The sequence below is a fragment of the Cryptomeria japonica genome, chromosome 1 (assembly GCF_030272615.1).
Source record: "Cryptomeria japonica chromosome 1, Sugi_1.0, whole genome shotgun sequence".
Taxonomy (NCBI): domain Eukaryota; kingdom Viridiplantae; phylum Streptophyta; class Pinopsida; order Cupressales; family Cupressaceae; genus Cryptomeria; species Cryptomeria japonica.
Window position 1 is genome coordinate 500,651,697 of NC_081405.1, and position 11,332 is coordinate 500,663,028.

An 11,332-nucleotide genomic window follows, 5' to 3' on the forward strand; every position below is an offset into this window, starting at 1 on the left:
TCCAAGGATCTTCAAGATTCAAGGTGGCTCTCACTTGGAAAAGCACTTGATCTTTTAGATGTCAACCTAAAGAACGAGATTGAAGGATATGCCAAGATCAAAATGAATGCAACTAAGATCCTAGCTAGATGATCAAATGATATGAAAAGATGAAATGCAAGATTGAATGCAAGATATGAGACTAAGACAAATTGAGCTCCTTGATAACCTGCAAAATGACTATAAGTTTGATGCATGAGATGATTGATCTAGAATCAAAAAGGCATTATAAGGCTATCATAAAAAGTCTCTCCTTGATTGATGGATAAAGGCTCAATTTATAGAGTTGGAGGCTTGAAAATCGACGGTCAAGATTGAAGATTGATCAAGGGCTAAGATTGAAAGGGAATGTGGTCCCAGGTTTGAAGGCTTCTCCTTGTGACAAGTGTCAGAAGGAGAAGTGGGTGCAAGGATAAATGTGCTCACACGTGTGAGCAAATCTTGGGAAGTACAAGAGGTGACAAGTAGAAACACTTGTGGAAAGGTGTAAGGGCTAGTGGAAGAGAGTTTATGACACACGGGCCAGAAGGGGAAAGAGTAGGGTGGCTCTACGGGGAAGAGCATTCTCACACATGTGTGAGAACCCCTTGGTCAAAGGTGATGTGAACATGTGAGTCACATGTGGGTTTGGGTAGATGTGTAGTATTTTTAATTTGAATAAATACTAACTAGCAGAATATTAGCATGCGAATGGAAAATGTAGGAGAATGCAAGTGGAGGGAAATAAGCATTTTTAGATAAAATAAAAAAAATATTTTAGCCAAAAGGGGTGCGACTTGCATTTGTAGGATTTTGCAAGTAGGGGGATTATTCACAAATAAATAGTGATTTATTTAAATGCAAAGGGATTTAATCAATTGTAAATTCAATTAAAAAGGGAAAAAGGGGGGTTTTAATTAAATAAATAAGATTTATTCAATTAAATGGCTAAAGGGTACTTAATCAAACCTTAGTTTAATTAATATGTTAGGCTAGAAGAAAAGGATTTTAATCAAATCTTTAATTTGATTAATAGGCTGATTGGACGAATAGGGATATTAATTAAACCTTAGTCTAATTAATAGGAGAATTAATGATGATTAAATAAATAAATTCATTTAATTAGTTGTGCGAGTTTTAGGTGTATATAGTAATTATTTTTTGTGGGGTTTGAGTAGTTCCCATTTCCTTTGTTCCTATCTGAAGCTATTGGTTTTGACAATGGGTGGGGACAAAAGTAGAGTGGAGTCTACTTCTTGTGAAGGAGTTTGAAGAAATGACTTGGTTTGGAAGATAATTGAAGAAGTGGGTGTGGCTCCTTTCTTGCATTGGCTTCATGGTTAAGATCCAAAGATTACCAAAATGTTTGTAAGGGGTGGGAAGATATCATCTCTCATATCACGGGTTTGTCAACGCAATGGAGGAAGTTCTTCAAGGATAGAAAATCAACGAATGATGTAATTGACAAATTTATTAAAGGGAAAGAGAGAGAAAGGCTCATGAAGCTAGGTTTGGGAGGCTATGCTAGACTTTCCATCAAGCCCATTTGGGCCAAAGTTGATGAAGTTATTATGTTGTTTAATTCAATTTATGGAGTTCATTCCACTCTCTTGAACCATTTTTGTCATGAGATGTTGGTTTCCTTTCAATTTTTTCTTCTTGATTCTTTGGAAATTGATATTAAAGATCATAGGAAAAATCCAAAACTTCCTATTCTCCATGAAGGGTTAATTTGGTAAGTTTGATGGAATATTTGAACGAATTTTCTTCAAAAATAGAAACCAAGAAGATTTTAAGTGCTAGAAAGAAATAGATTCATATAGTCACTCATTACTTAGACACGAGTACTGATATGAACAATAAGGACATAGAAAATAATGACCATGAGGAGGATTAGGAGGAAGATGAAGATGATGATGCTTCTGTATAGATGTTATCTACCCCTCCCTTAGAATATGAAAAGAAAAAGAGGAAAAAATCAACTAAAAGGTAGATGAGAGCTCAAATATGAAATGGAGGGTCACACATATCAGAGGAGAAAGACAATGATAATGTCAAATCAACTATTAAGCAGACTAAAAAGTTAAAAAAATGGGAAAGGGTAACACAAGGATAAAGCCAAAGGTAAAGAGAAGATGGGAGAATACTAGGTCGATAAAACCCCAAATTCTGGTAAAATGAGGAAGGAGTAAGACATCACTCATATTGGCCTCTTGGGGACTTTTTTTTACTTCCATGTTAATAGAGAAAAAAATTATGATGTTTTGGGTTAGGCGTGTGAAGGGGTGGCAGGTCATTTCAAGTTATCAAAACAGATTTTTCTAGAGACAAACAAGATTTATGTTAAATTGTGAGTTATTTAAATGAAGATTTATGGCAATGTTGGTGGGATTGAGGAGAGAACCAAGAGCAATTCTAATTTAAAGGATATTATTCGAAGTTAAAAGTTATGGTAAATTAATTTCTTAATTGAGAGATGATCATGACATAAGGATTGAAAATTTAGAGGATAAAGTGCAGGAGGTTAACCCAAACCTAGAACGAATGGTCATGATCAACGACTATTCAATACAAAATAGTGCAAAAGAGATTAGGATCCTAACTAAGAAACTAAAAGATCTTAGAGAGGTGCAATTTGTTGATTCTACCATGGCTAGGAATTAGAATGATGACCAACCTCTAAAGGACAAGGGAAAATAGGTCATTCAACAAGTTGAGAAAGGTCCTAGTTCTCACATGAGAGGGTGTAGAAGAAGTCATTCTAAGATGAGAAAAAGAGCTACTGGATTTCACCACTCTCTAGAAGAAATTATACCAACAAGAATCAGATGTTGTTGAGACACTTAAGAAATGCATAAGGTTTTCTATTGTCTCTTTTTTAACTATTTAATTCATTTTTGTTTGTTGTTGGTTGGTTGTGGTTGTTTGTGGTTTCTTTGTTGGAAGTGTTTTGTAAGTAGGGTTTTGGGTCCCTTCAAAACCTTCTTTATCTTTTAATAAAAACATAGTTAACACCTTATCTTCATATAGAAATTTTCCATATGCATGAGAAAAAGATCTAGAAAGTATATTTGGGTGACCTTTATCATAATGCATTATAAATTATGTACATCACTAATCCCATATGTAGTAGATGTGCAACAATATTATAAGATAATGGCGTATGCAAAGTACATCTGAATTCTTCACAATCTCACCCATTAGTTCTTGAACCCACTCTTGTCTCTACTTGATGTGTAAATTGTGAATTATTACATCTTGAGTATAGTGTGGAAGGATAACAAGTGAATAATGAGGGCCAATATGGTGCATATAGGAATGTGCATGAGAAGTTTGATAGATATAAGGGTGACAAAATATATAATAAGTATCAAGGAGGAAATATAATGAAGGGTATCCATGAGCATGGATGGAGGAAAAAAAAGGAATATACATATTAACATGGGAGGGATTATTTGATGTACGAATGATAGTATAAATAGGGTTAGTGAAAGGTTGGGTAGTGGTAGCTAAAATAGATATATAAGTGTTATACACAATATTATATGCAAGCATCTTAATAGAGATATAGCTACATGGAAGGCTATATAGAGGGTGGAAGATGGAGCAAGGAAAGAAGACATGTGGTACTATGTGGATGAACAATTATAGTGGAATGAGTAATGGTGCAAAATGTATCAATTTTTAAAAAAGGAGAGAAAATAGATGAGTTAACCAAATTGAATGCAATTTCAAAATAATAGCTTGCAAGATCTCTAATCCATGAAGATCAAATTAAAAAATTCTTGTGAATCATATTAGCTAATTATATAGGACTTTCAACATTAACCAAAGTAGCAATCTTGATCATTTATAAAATCACTTTTGGTCACATGAAGATCAATATCATAATATTGAGTATCCTCTAAGTTTCTTCAACATGGGCATCAAAATAGATTTGAATAGTTTTTTATTCATGTAAATGCAGTATTTTTAGCCTAGCCAAGATCAGGTGAGGTCACAATTAGGGGACCTCATCCTTGGCATGAACATGCAACAATCCAAACCTATGAGCATGATACCCCAACATGGGTCACAGAGACCATGAGCACACTATCCCAAAAAGGGTATGGAGCATATACATGAATGCCTACGAAGTCACTTGACATGAATGCCAACAACATCAATGCTGAGGAATAAACTCATGAGAATATTGGATCATTGAAGACACAAGCCTCCTATCACAATGGATTAGTGGTGGTTTGAACGTTGGTGGCCACAACAATAACAACACTTAACATCACACTATGAGATGAACCCCCAAAATCTCATTAGTAAATTAGCTTTAGTGACTATGTTAGCATTTAGGCGAGTACTTCTCAATAAAATATTAGGATTATGAGCAACTTATAGCATAAGAAAAATATAAGAAGCCAAAGCTAATAAGATTAATTTTAAATTTAAAAATATATTAAATAAATGGCATATAAGATCTTAAAAAACTCTATTAGCCATTAATGAGAAGGGTAGGGAAACGATAGCATATAATGAAGATCAAACCCTAAAAAAGAAAATATGTATTAATAAAATAGCAACAAAAGGTGCATAAAACCTAGTAAGATCTTAAAAGGGACCATTATAAATAGAAAACACATATTTTAGATCCTAAAACAGTAAATATATAAGATCCCAAATCAAAACTCTACGCTAGTGTCAAAAAGGATGAGTTCATTGTAGCATCACAAATTGTCATCGGTCGAATTTACACCTCATGTTTGTGCCTCTACTTTAGTGTGTCCCTCATCTCCTATCTAGGTCCGTTTTGTGCCCAATCTCCAGTTCTGATGCCATGTACAACCACTAATGAACTTCCTAGAGGGGTGTCCTCCCTAGGGCCTAATTGTGGGCCCTTTTTTAGGAGGACCAGGGCGCCCATGCCATGGTCTTGAACCAAAGCGCCTAGATCCTTGATCCCTCTTAATTGGGCCCAATTTTGAAATGGGATAGGTCCCTATCTCTCTGACAAGAATTCAATTCCATGGCTCGACATGATTGTTGGAGGTTGGCCTAATTGGTGAATGACCTAGATACCACTATATAAGGACATTTGATCAATCTAATTTCATCTATGGAATTCAATCAAGCAATCAATCCTTACATCTATGAAGCATTTTCAGAGGTCTTCAAGGCTACATATTCTTCATTTAACCATTGTAGAGAAAAAATACATCATTCATTTGCAAGCATGTGTGTGTGATTAGGGTTTTGTCATGTTCATGCCATTTCATACAACATATGTGGTTAGATTCAAGAAGCAAAGCATCATCATCAACAATTGTGGATCTGAGGTATACCTTTCCATTATTTATTTTAGTATTTCAGTTATTCATTCAAGGTTAATTCCTAAACTGGGGTTTGACTTAGCCAAACTCATATTCCCAACAATTTCCTCTTTCTTTTTGTGTGCAGGAAACAGGTACAAAGCTGTGTTTTGGAGGGACAACATTATTCGCAGAGATGAACAGGTTCCCCTTTGGACGACGAAAAGTTCGGAGGACCAGAGCAACCGACATTCCAGTCCTAACAATTCAAGTTGACCTTCTTGGAACAATTCTGAACCTTCACATATTGCTCAAATCCAAGTTCGTGGCTTCGTTTGATGATTGTGGTTCACTCTTTATGCATAATTGCTTCAATTTACACACATTTACCCTATTCAGCATCTTCAACAAATTCAAATCAAATTCAACTCAAGGGAAAGAAGAGCCTCATCAAAAGGGCCTAGAATTAGATCAAAATCTAGATCTATTAGGTTTAGATCTATCAAATTCCTATCTTCCCCTGTGTAATTGGTCCCTAAGCAAAATTAGCGGTTTTACTACATCTAGTGGTGGAAACCCTAATTTTTCACCATATTACATTAATAAAAAATGTAAAATCAAATAACATTTTCCTAAGATTACTCTAGGTTAATTTCCATTGAAATGTATGCAAGTTAGCTCATAAATCAACTTGGATTAATAAAGGATGATAGTGGTAGTGTATAATTCAAAATTAAAGTAAATCTTGGAAATTAGATATAAGTTTAACAATACTTGGCTCTACAAATAATGTTGAATATGCTTCTAATGTGAATGTTTTGAAAAAAAAGTATGGAATTTCGATCTTCCCTTAATCTTAGGTTTTGCATAGAACTATGTCCCTTTTCGGGGAAAATCTATGAATTTGGACCGCTTATATTAGAACAAAAGTACTATGTGGTCTAAGAATTTGATTATGTCACTTGTGCACTTTTGTTCATGAATTCACTAGAATTCTTGCCTCGTATTGTTTGCCAAGAATTGGTGGTATAACTTAAGAAGATTTTTTAATTGCTAGGGCATATGTTCTCGTAGTTGAACCCTTAAGAGAGACCAACCATAAGTCATGCTAAAAAGTAGTCAATAATTATAAAGTTTTTCAATGCACCAAACAATGATTATGAAGTAACATTATTCCTTTTAATTTAGAAATTGAAGTTTTATTTTGATAAATGCTCCTTGAATGCTTTAGGAAGTTGAATGATTCTAGTCTATGAGTTGAAGTCCAAATAGATTCTTTAAATACTACTACAGAGCTTGAAATAATCATGTAAGATATGAACCAATTTTGGCTTGTAGTAAAAATAAAATGGGTAAGAGTTGACCAAATTTGAATTTGATTTTTTAAAATTTACAAATACGAGATTCATCTCGTACTATGAAGATTGAACTAAGAGAGGGGAGTAACAAGATCACGATAGAGGATGAATGTCTAGAAGATGTAGTAAACACTAAATACATAGAAATGTAAGTAAAAATAAACATTACGTAGTAAATAGACCTTACGCATATGTAACAAAGTAAATGATAATAATTAATTCAATGAATTAACAAATATTAATTATCATCTATTTCTTCTAAAACTTATAATAAAAAAACTGCATAGGTAATAACAATCCACATAATGCTAAAAAGATGGCTAAATGAATAGGCTGAGATTAGTGGTAGTTTCATCATTGTCTAGGTTGTGGTTGGGCTTATATGAAGTCTATGTAGTTGCTCTATGTAATTTTTCCATTTATGAATAGAGGGAGCTATCCCCATAAGATAATACTTATCTAAAAAAACAAACAAACAATCCACATAATATTAAAAGGTGCTATTCTTAATTAAATTCACATGAAAAATATGTAATAAATGAAAAGTAAATTTTTTAATTATGGATAAAATTTATACGTACTATAAAAAATATACATTAATTAAACATAATTTTTTCCTTCCTTCCTTTTAAATTTTTCTATGTCAACACTTCTCTTCATTCAAGAAAAAGTGGAGAAATAGTACTTGCTACATTTACTTATTTAAAAAATGCATTCATTCGATAAAATTGAAGAAATTAATATCTACTACATTTACTTATTTGAAAAAATATATTCATTTCAATTAAAACCTTCCGAATATACTTGTATAATCAAAAACATCTAATTCTACCTCAAAACAAAAGCTTAGAGAGTCAAATCCTTTGACCTTTATTTAAACAGTCAACAAATTATGTTTTCACACTTCCCTTCATTCAACAAAAGTGAAAAAACTAAAACTTGGTAAATTTACTTCTTTGAAAAATGTAATCATTCAACAAAAGTGGAGAAATTAATACTGCTATATTTACTTATTTTGAAAAATATATTCATTACCCGATGATGCGACTTGCACGTAACGTCGAAGAACAGAAGACAGACAGTGCAGAAAAATTGTACCCAATGCGTTGGCTTTTGGTGCTGAATTTTATTGAATTCAACATTGATGTCTGTCATTACCCAGTGAAAGTCTTAGCAGTTTACCAGTCTTCCAGGAATATCGGGTCTTGTGTAGAATAATCCGTTCAACTCTGTCTGACCTTTATTTAAACAGTCAACAAATTATGTTTTAACACTTCCCTTCATTCAACAAAAGTGAAAAAACTAAAACCTGGTAAATTTACTTCTTTGAAAAATGTAATCATTCAACAAAAGTGGAGAAATTAATACTGCTATATTTACTTATTTTGAAAAATATATTCATTACCCGATGATGCGACTTGCACGTAACGTCGAAGAACAGAAGACGGACAGTGCAGAAAAATTGTACCCAATGCGTTGGCTTTTGGTGCTGAATTTTATTGAATTCAACATTGATGTCTGTCATTACCCAGTGAAAGTCTTAGCAGTTTACCAGTCTTCCAGGAATATCGGGTCTTGTGTAGAATAATCCGTTCAACTCTGTCTGACCTTTATTTAAACAGTCAAGAAATTATGTTTTCACACTTCCCTTCATTCAACAAAAGTGAAAAAACTAAAACCTGGTAAATTTACTTCTTTGAAAAATGTAATCATTCAACAAAAGTGGAGAAATTAATACTGCTATATTTACTTATTTGGAAAAATATATTCATTACCCGATGATGCGACTTGCACGTAACGTCGAAGAACAGAAGACGGACAGTGCAGAAAAATTGTACCCAATGCGTTGGCTTTTGGTGCTGAATTTTATTGAATTCAACATTGATGTCTGTCATTACCCAGTGAAAGTCTTAGCAGTTTACCAGTCTTCCAGGAATATCGGGTCTTGTGTAGAATAATCCGTTCAACTCTGTCTGACCTTTATTTAAACAGTCAACAAATTATGTTTTAACACTTCCCTTCATTCAACAAAAGTGAAAAAACTAAAACCTGGTAAATTTACTTCTTTGAAAAATGTAATCATTCAACAAAAGTGGAGAAATTAATACTGCTATATTTACTTATTTGGAAAAATATATTCATTACCCGATGATGCGACTTGCACGTAACGTCGAAGAACAGAAGACGGACAGTGCAGAAAAATTGTACCCAATGCGTTGGCTTTTGGTGCTGAATTTTATTGAATTCAACATTGATGTCTGTCATTACCCAGTGAAAGTCTTAGCAGTTTACCAGTCTTCCAGGAATATCGGGTCTTGTGTAGAATAATCCGTTCAACTCTGTCTGACATTTATTTAAACAGTCAAGAAATTATGTTTTAACACTTCCCTTCATTCAACAAAAGTGAAAAAACTAAAACCTGGTAAATTTACTTCTTTGAAAAATGTAATCATTCAACAAAAGTGGAGAAATTAATACTGCTATATTTACTTATTTTGAAAAATATATTCATTACCCGATGATGCGACTTGCACGTAACGTCGAAGAACAGAAGACGGACAGTGCAGAAAAATTGTACCCAATGCGTTGGCTTTTGGTGCTGAATTTTATTGAATTCAACATTGATGTCTGTCATTACCCAGTGAAAGTCTTAGCAGTTTACCAGTCTTCCAGGAATATCGGGTCTTGTGTAGAATAATCCGTTCAACTCTGTCTGACCTTTATTTAAACAGTCAAGAAATTATGTTTTAACACTTCCCTTCATTCAACAAAAGTGAAAAAACTAAAACCTGGTAAATTTACTTCTTTGAAAAATGTAATCATTCAACAAAAGTGGAGAAATTAATACTGCTATATTTACTTATTTGGAAAAATATATTCATTACCCGATGATGCGACTTGCACGTAACGTCGAAGAACAGAAGACGGACAGTGCAGAAAAATTGTACCCAATGCGTTGGCTTTTGGTGCTGAATTTTATTGAATTCAACATTGATGTCTGTCATTACCCAGTGAAAGTCTTAGCAGTTTACCAGTCTTCCAGGAATATCGGGTCTTGTGTAGAATAATCCGTTCAACTCTGTCTGACCTTTATTTAAACAGTCAAGAAATTATGTTTCAACACTTCCCTTCATTCAACAAAAGTGAAAAAACTAAAACCTGGTAAATTTACTTCTTTGAAAAATGTAATCATTCAACAAAAGTGGAGAAATTAATACTGCTATATTTACTTATTTGGAAAAATATATTCATTACCCGATGATGCGACTTGCACGTAACGTCGAAGAACAGAAGACGGACAGTGCAGAAAAATTGTACCCAATGCGTTGGCTTTTGGTGCTGAATTTTATTGAATTCAACATTGATGTCTGTCATTACCCAGTGAAAGTCTTAGCAGTTTACCAGTCTTCCAGGAATATCGGGTCTTGTGTAGAATAATCCGTTCAACTCTGTCTGACCTTTATTTAAACAGTCAAGAAATTATGTTTCAACACTTCCCTTCATTCAACAAAAGTGAAAAAACTAAAACCTGGTAAATTTACTTCTTTGAAAAATGTAATCATTCAACAAAAGTGGAGAAATTAATACTGCTATATTTACTTATTTGGAAAAATATATTCATTACCCGATGATGCGACTTGCACGTAACGTCGAAGAACAGAAGACGGACAGTGCAGAAAAATTGTACCCAATGCGTTGGCTTTTGGTGCTGAATTTTATTGAATTCAACATTGATGTCTGTCATTACCCAGTGAAAGTCTTAGCAGTTTACCAGTCTTCCAGGAATATCGGGTCTTGTGTAGAATAATCCGTTCAACTCTGTCTGACCTTTATTTAAACAGTCAAGAAATTATGTTTTAACACTTCCCTTCATTCAACAAAAGTGAAAAAACTAAAACCTGGTAAATTTACTTCTTTGAAAAATGTAATCATTCAACAAAAGTGGAGAAATTAATACTGCTATATTTACTTATTTGGAAAAATATATTCATTACCCGATGATGCGACTTGCACGTAACGTCGAAGAACAGAAGACGGACAGTGCAGAAAAATTGTACCCAATGCGTTGGCTTTTGGTGCTGAATTTTATTGAATTCAACATTGATGTCTGTCATTACCCAGTGAAAGTCTTAGCAGTTTACCAGTCTTCCAGGAATATCGGGTCTTGTGTAGAATAATCCGTTCAACTCTGTCTGACCTTTATTTAAACAGTCAAGAAATTATGTTTCAACACTTCCCTTCATTCAACAAAAGTGAAAAAACTAAAACCTGGTAAATTTACTTCTTTGAAAAATGTAATCATTCAACAAAAGTGGAGAAATTAATAATGCTATATTTACTTATTTGGAAAAATATATTCATTACCCGATGATGCGACTTGCACGTAACGTCGAAGAACAGAAGACGGACAGTGCAGAAAAATTGTACCCAATGCGTTGGCTTTTGGTGCTGAATTTTATTGAATTCAACATTGATGTCTGTCATTACCCAGTGAAAGTCTTAGCAGTTTACCAGTCTTCCAGGAACATCGGGTCTTGTGTAGAATAATCCGTTCAACTCTGTCTGACCTTTATTTAAACAGTCAAGAAATTATGTTTTAACACTTCCCTTCATTCAACAAAAGTGAAAAAACTAAAACCTGGTAAATTTACTTCT